Raw genomic sequence first — 9,839 nt, forward strand, 5'->3', positions numbered from 1 at the left:
GAGGACATACAGTCGCTTACGGCCATACCTCTCTGGCTCCGCCTGATCTCGTCAGATCTCATAAGCTAAGCAGAGTAGGGCCTGGTTAGTACTTGGATGGAAGCCCGCCTGGGAATCCCAGGTGCCGTAAGCTTTTTCATTTCTCTCTCTGGAAGAAATCGAGAAGACATTAGAAAGTGACTCCATTTCATTGTCAAAACTACAAAACCTTTGACACATTTTAAAAGATTAGGTAGAGGACATACAGTTGCTTACGGCCATACCTCTCTGGCTCCGCCTGATCTCGTCTGATCTCAGAAGCTAAGCAGAGTAGGGCCTGGTTAGTACTTGGATGGAAGACCGCCTGGGAATCCCAGGTGCTGTACGCTTTTTCATTTCTATCTGTAAAAGACACAGAGAAGGCCTTAGAAAGTGACTCCATTTAATTGTCAAAACTACAAAACCTTTGACACATATTAAAAGATTAGGTAGAGGACATACAGTTGCTTACGGCCATACCTCTCTGGCTCCGCCTGATCTCGTCAGATCTCAGAAGCTAAGCAGAGTAGGGCCTGGTTAGTACTTGGATGGAAGACCGCCTGGGAATCCCAGGTGCCGTAAGCTTTTTCATTTCTCTCTCTGGAAGAAATCGAGAAAGCATTAGAAAGTGACTCCTTTTTCATTATCAAAACTCCAAAACCTTTGACACATTTTAAAAGATTAGGAAGAGGACATACAGTTGCTTACGGCCATACCTCTCTGGCTCCGCCTGATCTCGTCTGATCTCAAAAGCTAAGCAGAGTAGGGCCTGGTTAGTACTTGGATGGAAGACCGCCTGGGAATCCCAGGTGCTGTAAGCTTTTTCATTTCGATCTGTAAAAGACACAGAGAAGGCCTTAGAAAGTGACTCCATTTAATTGTCAAAACTACAAAACCTTTGACACATTTTAAAAGATTAGGTAGAGGACATACAGTTGCTTACGGCCATACCTCTCTGGCTCCGCCTGATCTCGTCTGATCTCAGAAGCTAAGCAGAGTAGGGCCTGGTTAGTACTTGGATGGAAGACCGCCTGGGAATCCCAGGTGCCGTAAGCTTTTTCATTTCTCTCTCTGGAAGAAATCGAGAAGGCATTAGAAAGTGACTCCTTTTTCATTATCTAAACTCCAAAACCTTTGACACATTTTAAAATATTAGGAAGAGTACATACAGTTGCTTACGGCCATACCTCTCTGGCTCCGCCTGATCTCGTCAGATCTCAGAAGCTAAGCAGAGTAGGGCCTGGTTAGTACTTGGATGGAAGACAGCCTGGGAATCCCAGGTGCTGTAAGCTTTTTCATTTCGATCTGTAAAAGACACAGAGAAGAACTTAGAAAGTGACTCCATTTCATTGTCAAAACTCCAAAACCTTTGACACATTTTAAAAGATTAGGTAGAGGACATACAGTTGCTTACGGCCATACCTCTCTGGCTCCGCCTGATCTCGTCAGATCTCAGAAGCTAAGCAGAGTAGGGCCTGGTTAGCACTTGGATGGAAGACCGCCTGGGAGTCCCAGGTGCCGTGAGCTTTTTCATTTCTCTCTCTGGAAGAAATCGAGAAGGCATTAGAAAGTGACTCCTTTTTCATTATCAAAACTCCAAAACCTTTGACACATTTTAAAAGATTAGGAAGAGGACATACAGTTGCTTATGGCCATACCTCTCTGGCTCCGCCTGATCTCGTCTGATCTCAGAAGCTAAGCAGAGTAGGGCCTGGTTAGTACTTGGATGGAAGACCGCCTGGGAATCCCATGTGCTGTAAGCTTTTTCATTTCGATCTGTAAAAGACACAGAGAAGGCCTTAGAAAGTGACTCCATTTAATTGTCAAAACTACAAAACCTTTGACACATATTAAAAGATTAGGTAGAGGACATACAGTTGCTTACGGCCATACCTCTCTGGCTCCGCCTGATCTCGTCAGATCTCAGAAGCTAAGCAGAGTAGGGCCTGGTTAGTACTTGGATGGAAGACCGCCTGGGAATCCCAGGTGCTGTAAGCTTTTTCATTTCGATCTGTAAAAGACACAGAGAAGAACTTAGAAAGTGACTCCATTTCATTGTCAAAACTCCAAAACCTTTGACACATTTTAAAAGATTAGGTAGAGGACATACAGTTGCTTACGGCCATACCTCTCTGGCTCTGCCTGATCTCGTCTGATCTCAGAAGCTAAGCAGAGTAGGGCCTGGTTAGTACTTGGATGGAAGACCGCCTGGGAATCCCAGGTGCCGTAAGCTTTTTCATTTCTATCTGTAAAAGACACAGAGAACGCCTTAGAAAGTGACTCCATTTCATTGTCAAAACTACAAAACCTTTGACACATTTTAAAAGATTAGGTAGAGGACATACAGTTGCTTACGGCCATACCTCTCTGGCTCCGCCTGATCTCGTCAGATCTCAGAAGCTAAGCAGAGTAGGGCCTGGTTAGTACTTGGATGGAAGCCCGCCTGGGAATCCCAGGTGCCGTAAGCTTTTTCATTTCTATCTGTAAAAGACACAGAGAAGGCCTTAGAAAGTGACTCCATTTCATTGTCAAAACTACAAAACCTTTGACACATTTTAAAAGATTAGGTAGAGGACATACAGTTGCTTACGGCCATACCTCTCTGGCTCCGCCTGATCTCGTCAGATCTCAGAAGCTAAGCAGAGTAGGGCCTGGTTAGTACTTGGATGGAAGACCGCCTGGGAATCCCAGGTGCTGTAAGCTTTTTCATTTCGATCTGTAAAAGACACAGAGAAGGCCTTAGAAAGTGACTCCATTTAATTTTCAAAACTACAAACCCTTTGACACATTTTAAAAGATTAGGTAGAGGACATACAGTTGCTTACGGCCATACCTCTCTGGCTCCGCCTGATCTCGTCTGATCTCAGAAGCTAAGCAGAGTAGGGCCTGGTTAGTACTTGGATGGAAGACCGCCTGGGAATCCCAGGTGCTGTAAGCTTTTTCATTTCGATCTGTAAAAGACACAGAGAAGGCCTTAGAAAGTGACTCCATTTAATTGTCAAAACTACAAACCCTTTGACACATTTTAAAAGATTAGGTAGAGGACATACAGTTGCTTACGGCCATACCTCTCTGGCTCCGCCTGATCTCGTCAGATCTCAGAAGCTAAGCAGAGTAGGGCCTGGTTAGTACTTGGATGGAAGCCCGCCTGGGAATCCCAGGTGCCGTAAGCTTTTTCATTTCTATCTGTAAAAGACACAGAGAAGGCCTTAGAAAGTGACTCCATTTCATTGTCAAAACTACAAAACCTTTGACACATTTTAAAATATTAGGAAGAGGACATACAGTTGCTTACGGCCATACCTCTCTGGCTCCGCCTGATCTCGTCTGATCTCAGAAGCTAAGCAGAGTAGGGCCTGGTTAGTACTTGGATGGAAGACCGCCTGGGAATCCCAGGTGCCGTAAGCTTTTTCATTTCTCTCTCTGGAAGAAATCGAGAAGGCATTAGAAAGTGACTCCTTTTTCATTATCTAAACTCCAAAACCTTTGACACATTTTAAAATATTAGGAAGAGGACATACAGTTGCTTACGGCCATACCTCTCTGGCTCCGCCTGATCTCGTCTGATCTCAGAAGCTAAGCAGAGTAGGGCCTGGTTAGTACTTGGATGGAAGACCGCCTGGGAATCCCAGGTGCTGTAAGCTTTTTCATTTCGATCTGTAAAAGACACAGAGAAGAACTTAGAAAGTGACTCCATTTCATTGTCAAAACTCCAAAACCTTTGACACATTTTAAAAGATTAGGTAGAGGACATACAGTTGCTTACGGCCATACCTCTCTGGCTCCGCCTGATCTCGTCAGATCTCAGAAGCTAAGCAGAGTAGGGCCTGGTTAGTACTTGGATGGAAGACCGCCTGGGAATCCCAGGTGCTGTAAGCTTTTTCATTTCGATCTGTAAAAGACACAGAGAAGAACTTAGAAAGTGACTCCATTTCATTGTCAAAACTCCAAAACCTTTGACACATTTTAAAAGATTAGGTAGAGGACATACAGTTGCTTACGGCCATACCTCTCTGGCTCCGCCTGATCTCGTCTGATCTCAGAAGCTAAGCAGAGTAGGGCCTGGTTAGTACTTGGATGGAAGCCCGCCTGGGAATCCCAGGTGCCGTAAGCTTTTTCATTTCTATCTGTAAAAGACACAGAGAAGGCCTTAGAAAGTGACTCCATTTCATTGTCAAAACTCCAAAACCTTTGACACATTTTAAAAGATTAGGAAGAGGACATACAGTTGCTTACGGCCATACCTCTCTGGCTCCGCCTGATCTCGTCTGATCTCAGAAGCTAAGCAGAGTAGGGCCTGGTTAGTACTTGGATGGAAGACCGCCTGGGAATCCCAGGTGCTGTAAGCTTTTTCATTTCGATCTGTAAAAGACACAGAGAAGGCCTTAGAAAGTGACTCCATTTAATTGTCAAAACTACAAAACCTTTGACACATTTTAAAAGATTAGGTAGAGGACATACAGTTGCTTACGGCCATACCTCTCTGGCTCCGCCTGATCTCGTCTGATCTCAGAAGCTAAGCAGAGTAGGGCCTGGTTAGTACTTGGATGGAAGACCGCCTGGGAATCCCAGGTGCCGTAAGCTTTTTCATTTCTCTCTCTGGAAGAAATCGAGAAGGCATTAGAAAGTGACTCCTTTTTCATTATCTAAACTCCAAAACCTTTGACACATTTTAAAATATTAGGAAGAGGACATACAGTTGCTTACGGCCATACCTCTCTGGCTCCGCCTGATCTCGTCTGATCTCAGAAGCTAAGCAGAGTAGGGCCTGGTTAGTACTTGGATGGAAGACCGCCTGGGAATCCCAGGTGCCGTAAGCTTTTTCATTTCTATCTGTAAAAGACACAGAGAAGGCCTTAGAAAGTGACTCCATTTAATTGTCAAAACTACAAAACCTTTGACACATATTAAAAGATTAGGTAGAGGACATACAGTTGCTTACGGCCATACCTCTCTGGCTCCGCCTGATCTCGTCAGATCTCAGAAGCTAAGCAGAGTAGGGCCTGGTTAGTACTTGGATGGAAGACCGCCTGGGAATCCCAGGTGCCGTAAGCTTTTTCATTTCTCTCTCTGGAAGAAATCGAGAAAGCATTAGAAAGTGACTCCTTTTTCATTATCAAAACTCCAAAACCTTTGACACATTTTAAAAGATTAGGAAGAGGACATACAGTCGCTTACGGCCATACCTCTCTGGCTCCGCCTGATCTCGTCAGATCTCATAAGCTAAGCAGAGTAGGGCCTGGTTAGTACTTGGATGGAAGCCCGCCTGGGAATCCCAGGTGCCGTAAGCTTTTTCATTTCTCTCTCTGGAAGAAATCGAGAAGACATTAGAAAGTGACTCCATTTCATTGTCAAAACTACAAAACCTTTGACACATTTTAAAAGATTAGGTAGAGGACATACAGTTGCTTACGGCCATACCTCTCTGGCTCCGCCTGATCTCGTCTGATCTCAGAAGCTAAGCAGAGTAGGGCCTGGTTAGTACTTGGATGGAAGACCGCCTGGGAATCCCAGGTGCTGTACGCTTTTTCATTTCTATCTGTAAAAGACACAGAGAAGGCCTTAGAAAGTGACTCCATTTAATTGTCAAAACTACAAAACCTTTGACACATATTAAAAGATTAGGTAGAGGACATACAGTTGCTTACGGCCATACCTCTCTGGCTCCGCCTGATCTCGTCAGATCTCAGAAGCTAAGCAGAGTAGGGCCTGGTTAGTACTTGGATGGAAGACCGCCTGGGAATCCCAGGTGCCGTAAGCTTTTTCATTTCTCTCTCTGGAAGAAATCGAGAAAGCATTAGAAAGTGACTCCTTTTTCATTATCAAAACTCCAAAACCTTTGACACATTTTAAAAGATTAGGAAGAGGACATACAGTTGCTTACGGCCATACCTCTCTGGCTCCGCCTGATCTCGTCTGATCTCAAAAGCTAAGCAGAGTAGGGCCTGGTTAGTACTTGGATGGAAGACCGCCTGGGAATCCCAGGTGCTGTAAGCTTTTTCATTTCGATCTGTAAAAGACACAGAGAAGGCCTTAGAAAGTGACTCCATTTAATTGTCAAAACTACAAAACCTTTGACACATTTTAAAAGATTAGGTAGAGGACATACAGTTGCTTACGGCCATACCTCTCTGGCTCCGCCTGATCTCGTCTGATCTCAGAAGCTAAGCAGAGTAGGGCCTGGTTAGTACTTGGATGGAAGACCGCCTGGGAATCCCAGGTGCCGTAAGCTTTTTCATTTCTCTCTCTGGAAGAAATCGAGAAGGCATTAGAAAGTGACTCCTTTTTCATTATCTAAACTCCAAAACCTTTGACACATTTTAAAATATTAGGAAGAGTACATACAGTTGCTTACGGCCATACCTCTCTGGCTCCGCCTGATCTCGTCAGATCTCAGAAGCTAAGCAGAGTAGGGCCTGGTTAGTACTTGGATGGAAGACCGCCTGGGAATCCCAGGTGCTGTAAGCTTTTTCATTTCGATCTGTAAAAGACACAGAGAAGAACTTAGAAAGTGACTCCATTTCATTGTCAAAACTACAAAACCTTTGACACATTTTAAAAGATTAGGTAGAGGACATACAGTTGCTTACGGCCATACCTCTCTGGCTCCGCCTGATCTCGTCAGATCTCAGAAGCTAAGCAGAGTAGGGCCTGGTTAGTACTTGGATGGAAGACCGCCTGGGAATCCCAGGTGCCGTAAGCTTTTTCATTTCTCTCTCTGGAAGAAATCGAGAAGGCATTAGAAAGTGACTCCTTTTTCATTATCTAAACTCCAAAACCTTTGACACATTTTAAAATATTAGGAAGAGGACATACAGTTGCTTACGGCCATACCTCTCTGGCTCCGCCTGATCTCGTCTGATCTCAGAAGCTAAGCAGAGTAGGGCCTGCTTAGTACTTGGATGGAAGACCGCCTGGGAATCCCAGGTGCTGTAAGCTTTTTCATTTCGATCTGTAAAAGACACAGAGAAGAACTTAGAAAGTGACTCCATTTCATTGTCAAAACTCCAAAACCTTTGACACATTTTAAAAGATTAGGTAGAGGACATACAGTTGCTTACGGCCATACCTCTCTGGCTCTGCCTGATCTCGTCTGATCTCAGAAGCTAAGCAGAGTAGGGCCTGGTTAGTACTTGGATGGAAGACCGCCTGGGAATCCCAGGTGCCGTAAGCTTTTTCATTTCTATCTGTAAAAGACACAGAGAACGCCTTAGAAAGTGACTCCATTTCATTGTCAAAACTACAAAACCTTTGACACATTTTAAAAGATTAGGTAGAGGACATACAGTTGCTTACGGCCATACCTCTCTGGCTCCGCCTGATCTCGTCAGATCTCAGAAGCTAAGCAGAGTAGGGCCTGGTTAGTACTTGGATGGAAGCCCGCCTGGGAATCCCAGGTGCCGTAAGCTTTTTCATTTCTATCTGTAAAAGACACAGAGAAGGCCTTAGAAAGTGACTCCATTTCATTGTCAAAACTCCAAAACCTTTGACACATTTTAAAAGATTAGGAAGAGGACATACAGTTGCTTACGGCCATACCTCTCTGGCTCCGCCTGATCTCGTCTGATCTCAGAAGCTAAGCAGAGTAGGGCCTGGTTAGTACTTGGATGGAAGACCGCCTGGGAATCCCAGGTGCTGTAAGCTTTTTCATTTCGATCTGTAAAAGACACAGAGAAGGCCTTAGAAAGTGACTCCATTTAATTGTCAAAACTACAAAACCTTTGACACATTTTAAAAGATTAGGTAGAGGACATACAGTTGCTTACGGCCATACCTCTCTGGCTCCGCCTGATCTCGTCTGATCTCAGAAGCTAAGCAGAGTAGGGCCTGGTTAGTACTTGGATGGAAGACCGCCTGGGAATCCCAGGTGCCGTAAGCTTTTTCATTTCTCTCTCTGGAAGAAATCGAGAAGGCATTAGAAAGTGACTCCTTTTTCATTATCTAAACTCCAAAACCTTTGACACATTTTAAAATATTAGGAAGAGGACATACAGTTGCTTACGGCCATACCTCTCTGGCTCCGCCTGATCTCGTCAGATCTCAGAAGCTAAGCAGAGTAGGGCCTGGTTAGTACTTGGATGGAAGACCGCCTGGGAATCCCAGGTGCTGTAAGCTTTTTCATTTCGATCTGTAAAAGACACAGAGAAGAACTTAGAAAGTGACTCCATTTCATTGTCAAAACTCCAAAACCTTTGACACATTTTAAAAGATTAGGTAGAGGACATACAGTTGCTTACGGCCATACCTCTCTGGCTCCGCCTGATCTCGTCTGATCTCAGAAGCTAAGCAGAGTAGGGCCTGGTTAGTACTTGGATGGAACACCGCCTGGGAATCCCAGGTGCCGTAAGCTTTTTCATTTCTCTCTCTGGAAGAAATCGAGAAGGCCTTAGAAAGTGACTCCTTTTTCATTATCAAAACTCCAAAACCTTTGACACATTTTAAAAGATTAGGAAGAGGACATACAGTTGCTTACGGCCATACCTCTCTGGCTCCGCCTGATCTCGTCTGATCTCAGAAGCTAAGCAGAGTAGGGCCTGGTTAGTACTTGGATGGAAGACCGCCTGGGAATCCCAGGTGCCGTAAGCTTTTTCATTTCTATCTGTAAAAGACACAGAGAACGCCTTAGAAAGTGACTCCATTTCATTGTCAAAACTACAAAACCTTTGACACATTTTAAAAGATTAGGTAGAGGACATACAGTTGCTTACGGCCATACCTCTCTGGCTCCGCCTGATCTCGTCAGATCTCAGAAGCTAAGCAGAGTAGGGCCTGGTTAGCACTTGGATGGAAGACCGCCTGGGAGTCCCAGGTGCCGTGTGCTTTTTCATGTCTCTCTCTGGAAGAAATCGAGAAGGCATTAGAAAGTGACTCCTTTTTCATTATCAAAACTCCAAAACCTTTGACACATTTTAAAAGATTAGGTAGAGGACATACAGTTGCTTACGGCCATACCTCTCTGGCTCCGCCTGATCTCGTCTCATCTCAGAAGCTAAGCAGAGTAGGGCCTGGTTAGTACTTGGATGGAAGACCGCCTGGGAATCCCAGGTGCCGTAAGCTTTTTCATTTCTCTCTCTGGAAGAAATCGAGAAGGCCTTAGAAAGTGACTCCATTTTCATTATCAAAACTCCAAAACCTTTGACACATTTTAAAAGATTAGGAAGAGGACATACAGTTGCTTACGGCCATACCTCTCTGGCTCCGCCTGATCTCGTCTGATCTCAGAAGCTAAGCAGAGTAGGGCCTGGTTAGTACTTGGATGGAAGACCGCCTGGGAATCCCAGGTGCCGTAAGCTTTTTCATTTCTATCTGTAAAAGACACAGAGAACGCCTTAGAAAGTGACTCCATTTCATTGTCAAAACTACAAAACCTTTGACACATTTTAAAAGATTAGGTAGAGGACATACAGTTGCTTACGGCCATACCTCTCTGGCTCCGCCTGATCTCGTCAGATCTCAGAAGCTAAGCAGAGTAGGGCCTGGTTAGTACTTGGATGGAAGCCCGCCTGGGAATCCCAGGTGCCGTAAGCTTTTTCATTTCTATCTGTAAAAGACACAGAGAAGGCCTTAGAAAGTGACTCCATTTCATTGTCAAAACTACAAAACCTTTGACACATTTTAAAAGATTAGGTAGAGGACATACAGTTGCTTACGGCCATACCTCTCTGGCTCCGCCTGATCTCGTCTGATCTCAGAAGCTAAGCAGAGTAGGGCCTGGTTAGTACTTGGATGGAAGACCGCCTGGGAATCCCAGGTGCCGTAAGCTTTTTCATTTCTCTCTCTGGAAGAAATCGAGAAGGCATTAGAAAGTGACTCCTTTTTCA

The 9,839-nt window shown here is 44.7% G+C and overlaps 42 non-coding genes across 42 annotated transcripts; all 42 read left to right on the forward strand.

The window, feature by feature from the left end:
* The first annotated feature begins 14 nt into the window (after positions 1–14).
* LOC144399522 (5S ribosomal RNA) lies at positions 15–133 on the forward strand. The gene has a single exon (XR_013461668.1). It is a non-coding gene; the product is annotated as a 5S ribosomal RNA (ribosomal RNA).
* Positions 134–249: 116 nt separating this feature from the next.
* Positions 250–368, forward strand: LOC144398647 (5S ribosomal RNA). Its single transcript, XR_013460794.1, has one exon. It is a non-coding gene; the product is annotated as a 5S ribosomal RNA (ribosomal RNA).
* A 116-nt stretch (positions 369–484) lies between these two features.
* LOC144400804 (5S ribosomal RNA) lies at positions 485–603 on the forward strand. Its single transcript, XR_013462739.1, has one exon. It is a non-coding gene; the product is annotated as a 5S ribosomal RNA (ribosomal RNA).
* Positions 604–720: 117 nt separating this feature from the next.
* Positions 721–839, forward strand: LOC144398402 (5S ribosomal RNA). The gene has a single exon (XR_013460549.1). It is a non-coding gene; the product is annotated as a 5S ribosomal RNA (ribosomal RNA).
* Positions 840–955: 116 nt separating this feature from the next.
* LOC144404899 (5S ribosomal RNA) lies at positions 956–1,074 on the forward strand. The gene has a single exon (XR_013466841.1). It is a non-coding gene; the product is annotated as a 5S ribosomal RNA (ribosomal RNA).
* Positions 1,075–1,191: 117 nt separating this feature from the next.
* On the forward strand, positions 1,192–1,310 carry LOC144399406 (5S ribosomal RNA). The gene has a single exon (XR_013461551.1). It is a non-coding gene; the product is annotated as a 5S ribosomal RNA (ribosomal RNA).
* Positions 1,311–1,426: 116 nt separating this feature from the next.
* Positions 1,427–1,545, forward strand: LOC144398349 (5S ribosomal RNA). The gene has a single exon (XR_013460496.1). It is a non-coding gene; the product is annotated as a 5S ribosomal RNA (ribosomal RNA).
* Positions 1,546–1,662: 117 nt separating this feature from the next.
* On the forward strand, positions 1,663–1,781 carry LOC144399442 (5S ribosomal RNA). Its single transcript, XR_013461587.1, has one exon. It is a non-coding gene; the product is annotated as a 5S ribosomal RNA (ribosomal RNA).
* Positions 1,782–1,897: 116 nt separating this feature from the next.
* LOC144390476 (5S ribosomal RNA) lies at positions 1,898–2,016 on the forward strand. The gene has a single exon (XR_013454515.1). It is a non-coding gene; the product is annotated as a 5S ribosomal RNA (ribosomal RNA).
* A 116-nt stretch (positions 2,017–2,132) lies between these two features.
* Positions 2,133–2,251, forward strand: LOC144397462 (5S ribosomal RNA). Its single transcript, XR_013459608.1, has one exon. It is a non-coding gene; the product is annotated as a 5S ribosomal RNA (ribosomal RNA).
* A 116-nt stretch (positions 2,252–2,367) lies between these two features.
* Positions 2,368–2,486, forward strand: LOC144397757 (5S ribosomal RNA). The gene has a single exon (XR_013459904.1). It is a non-coding gene; the product is annotated as a 5S ribosomal RNA (ribosomal RNA).
* Positions 2,487–2,602: 116 nt separating this feature from the next.
* On the forward strand, positions 2,603–2,721 carry LOC144390477 (5S ribosomal RNA). Its single transcript, XR_013454516.1, has one exon. It is a non-coding gene; the product is annotated as a 5S ribosomal RNA (ribosomal RNA).
* Positions 2,722–2,837: 116 nt separating this feature from the next.
* On the forward strand, positions 2,838–2,956 carry LOC144396902 (5S ribosomal RNA). The gene has a single exon (XR_013459048.1). It is a non-coding gene; the product is annotated as a 5S ribosomal RNA (ribosomal RNA).
* A 116-nt stretch (positions 2,957–3,072) lies between these two features.
* LOC144397758 (5S ribosomal RNA) lies at positions 3,073–3,191 on the forward strand. The gene has a single exon (XR_013459905.1). It is a non-coding gene; the product is annotated as a 5S ribosomal RNA (ribosomal RNA).
* A 116-nt stretch (positions 3,192–3,307) lies between these two features.
* LOC144404900 (5S ribosomal RNA) lies at positions 3,308–3,426 on the forward strand. Its single transcript, XR_013466842.1, has one exon. It is a non-coding gene; the product is annotated as a 5S ribosomal RNA (ribosomal RNA).
* Positions 3,427–3,543: 117 nt separating this feature from the next.
* Positions 3,544–3,662, forward strand: LOC144396903 (5S ribosomal RNA). Its single transcript, XR_013459049.1, has one exon. It is a non-coding gene; the product is annotated as a 5S ribosomal RNA (ribosomal RNA).
* A 116-nt stretch (positions 3,663–3,778) lies between these two features.
* LOC144390478 (5S ribosomal RNA) lies at positions 3,779–3,897 on the forward strand. Its single transcript, XR_013454517.1, has one exon. It is a non-coding gene; the product is annotated as a 5S ribosomal RNA (ribosomal RNA).
* Positions 3,898–4,013: 116 nt separating this feature from the next.
* Positions 4,014–4,132, forward strand: LOC144398109 (5S ribosomal RNA). The gene has a single exon (XR_013460256.1). It is a non-coding gene; the product is annotated as a 5S ribosomal RNA (ribosomal RNA).
* A 116-nt stretch (positions 4,133–4,248) lies between these two features.
* Positions 4,249–4,367, forward strand: LOC144396904 (5S ribosomal RNA). The gene has a single exon (XR_013459050.1). It is a non-coding gene; the product is annotated as a 5S ribosomal RNA (ribosomal RNA).
* Positions 4,368–4,483: 116 nt separating this feature from the next.
* Positions 4,484–4,602, forward strand: LOC144404901 (5S ribosomal RNA). Its single transcript, XR_013466843.1, has one exon. It is a non-coding gene; the product is annotated as a 5S ribosomal RNA (ribosomal RNA).
* Positions 4,603–4,719: 117 nt separating this feature from the next.
* LOC144404903 (5S ribosomal RNA) lies at positions 4,720–4,838 on the forward strand. Its single transcript, XR_013466845.1, has one exon. It is a non-coding gene; the product is annotated as a 5S ribosomal RNA (ribosomal RNA).
* Positions 4,839–4,954: 116 nt separating this feature from the next.
* LOC144400805 (5S ribosomal RNA) lies at positions 4,955–5,073 on the forward strand. Its single transcript, XR_013462740.1, has one exon. It is a non-coding gene; the product is annotated as a 5S ribosomal RNA (ribosomal RNA).
* Positions 5,074–5,190: 117 nt separating this feature from the next.
* LOC144399523 (5S ribosomal RNA) lies at positions 5,191–5,309 on the forward strand. The gene has a single exon (XR_013461669.1). It is a non-coding gene; the product is annotated as a 5S ribosomal RNA (ribosomal RNA).
* A 116-nt stretch (positions 5,310–5,425) lies between these two features.
* LOC144398648 (5S ribosomal RNA) lies at positions 5,426–5,544 on the forward strand. Its single transcript, XR_013460795.1, has one exon. It is a non-coding gene; the product is annotated as a 5S ribosomal RNA (ribosomal RNA).
* A 116-nt stretch (positions 5,545–5,660) lies between these two features.
* On the forward strand, positions 5,661–5,779 carry LOC144400806 (5S ribosomal RNA). The gene has a single exon (XR_013462741.1). It is a non-coding gene; the product is annotated as a 5S ribosomal RNA (ribosomal RNA).
* Positions 5,780–5,896: 117 nt separating this feature from the next.
* Positions 5,897–6,015, forward strand: LOC144398403 (5S ribosomal RNA). Its single transcript, XR_013460550.1, has one exon. It is a non-coding gene; the product is annotated as a 5S ribosomal RNA (ribosomal RNA).
* Positions 6,016–6,131: 116 nt separating this feature from the next.
* LOC144404904 (5S ribosomal RNA) lies at positions 6,132–6,250 on the forward strand. Its single transcript, XR_013466846.1, has one exon. It is a non-coding gene; the product is annotated as a 5S ribosomal RNA (ribosomal RNA).
* A 117-nt stretch (positions 6,251–6,367) lies between these two features.
* Positions 6,368–6,486, forward strand: LOC144390481 (5S ribosomal RNA). The gene has a single exon (XR_013454521.1). It is a non-coding gene; the product is annotated as a 5S ribosomal RNA (ribosomal RNA).
* Positions 6,487–6,602: 116 nt separating this feature from the next.
* LOC144400807 (5S ribosomal RNA) lies at positions 6,603–6,721 on the forward strand. Its single transcript, XR_013462742.1, has one exon. It is a non-coding gene; the product is annotated as a 5S ribosomal RNA (ribosomal RNA).
* Positions 6,722–6,838: 117 nt separating this feature from the next.
* LOC144398791 (5S ribosomal RNA) lies at positions 6,839–6,957 on the forward strand. Its single transcript, XR_013460938.1, has one exon. It is a non-coding gene; the product is annotated as a 5S ribosomal RNA (ribosomal RNA).
* Positions 6,958–7,073: 116 nt separating this feature from the next.
* LOC144397463 (5S ribosomal RNA) lies at positions 7,074–7,192 on the forward strand. The gene has a single exon (XR_013459609.1). It is a non-coding gene; the product is annotated as a 5S ribosomal RNA (ribosomal RNA).
* A 116-nt stretch (positions 7,193–7,308) lies between these two features.
* LOC144397759 (5S ribosomal RNA) lies at positions 7,309–7,427 on the forward strand. The gene has a single exon (XR_013459906.1). It is a non-coding gene; the product is annotated as a 5S ribosomal RNA (ribosomal RNA).
* Positions 7,428–7,543: 116 nt separating this feature from the next.
* LOC144396905 (5S ribosomal RNA) lies at positions 7,544–7,662 on the forward strand. Its single transcript, XR_013459051.1, has one exon. It is a non-coding gene; the product is annotated as a 5S ribosomal RNA (ribosomal RNA).
* A 116-nt stretch (positions 7,663–7,778) lies between these two features.
* LOC144404905 (5S ribosomal RNA) lies at positions 7,779–7,897 on the forward strand. The gene has a single exon (XR_013466847.1). It is a non-coding gene; the product is annotated as a 5S ribosomal RNA (ribosomal RNA).
* Positions 7,898–8,014: 117 nt separating this feature from the next.
* On the forward strand, positions 8,015–8,133 carry LOC144390482 (5S ribosomal RNA). The gene has a single exon (XR_013454522.1). It is a non-coding gene; the product is annotated as a 5S ribosomal RNA (ribosomal RNA).
* A 116-nt stretch (positions 8,134–8,249) lies between these two features.
* On the forward strand, positions 8,250–8,368 carry LOC144397803 (5S ribosomal RNA). Its single transcript, XR_013459950.1, has one exon. It is a non-coding gene; the product is annotated as a 5S ribosomal RNA (ribosomal RNA).
* Positions 8,369–8,485: 117 nt separating this feature from the next.
* On the forward strand, positions 8,486–8,604 carry LOC144404906 (5S ribosomal RNA). The gene has a single exon (XR_013466848.1). It is a non-coding gene; the product is annotated as a 5S ribosomal RNA (ribosomal RNA).
* A 116-nt stretch (positions 8,605–8,720) lies between these two features.
* Positions 8,721–8,839, forward strand: LOC144399349 (5S ribosomal RNA). Its single transcript, XR_013461494.1, has one exon. It is a non-coding gene; the product is annotated as a 5S ribosomal RNA (ribosomal RNA).
* A 117-nt stretch (positions 8,840–8,956) lies between these two features.
* LOC144399632 (5S ribosomal RNA) lies at positions 8,957–9,075 on the forward strand. Its single transcript, XR_013461778.1, has one exon. It is a non-coding gene; the product is annotated as a 5S ribosomal RNA (ribosomal RNA).
* Positions 9,076–9,192: 117 nt separating this feature from the next.
* On the forward strand, positions 9,193–9,311 carry LOC144404907 (5S ribosomal RNA). The gene has a single exon (XR_013466849.1). It is a non-coding gene; the product is annotated as a 5S ribosomal RNA (ribosomal RNA).
* Positions 9,312–9,427: 116 nt separating this feature from the next.
* LOC144397760 (5S ribosomal RNA) lies at positions 9,428–9,546 on the forward strand. The gene has a single exon (XR_013459907.1). It is a non-coding gene; the product is annotated as a 5S ribosomal RNA (ribosomal RNA).
* A 116-nt stretch (positions 9,547–9,662) lies between these two features.
* LOC144404908 (5S ribosomal RNA) lies at positions 9,663–9,781 on the forward strand. The gene has a single exon (XR_013466850.1). It is a non-coding gene; the product is annotated as a 5S ribosomal RNA (ribosomal RNA).
* Positions 9,782–9,839: the final 58 nt, after the last annotated feature.

The sequence above is a fragment of the Gasterosteus aculeatus genome, chromosome 2 (assembly GCF_964276395.1).
Source record: "Gasterosteus aculeatus chromosome 2, fGasAcu3.hap1.1, whole genome shotgun sequence".
NCBI classification, from domain to species: Eukaryota; Metazoa; Chordata; class Actinopteri; order Perciformes; family Gasterosteidae; genus Gasterosteus; species Gasterosteus aculeatus.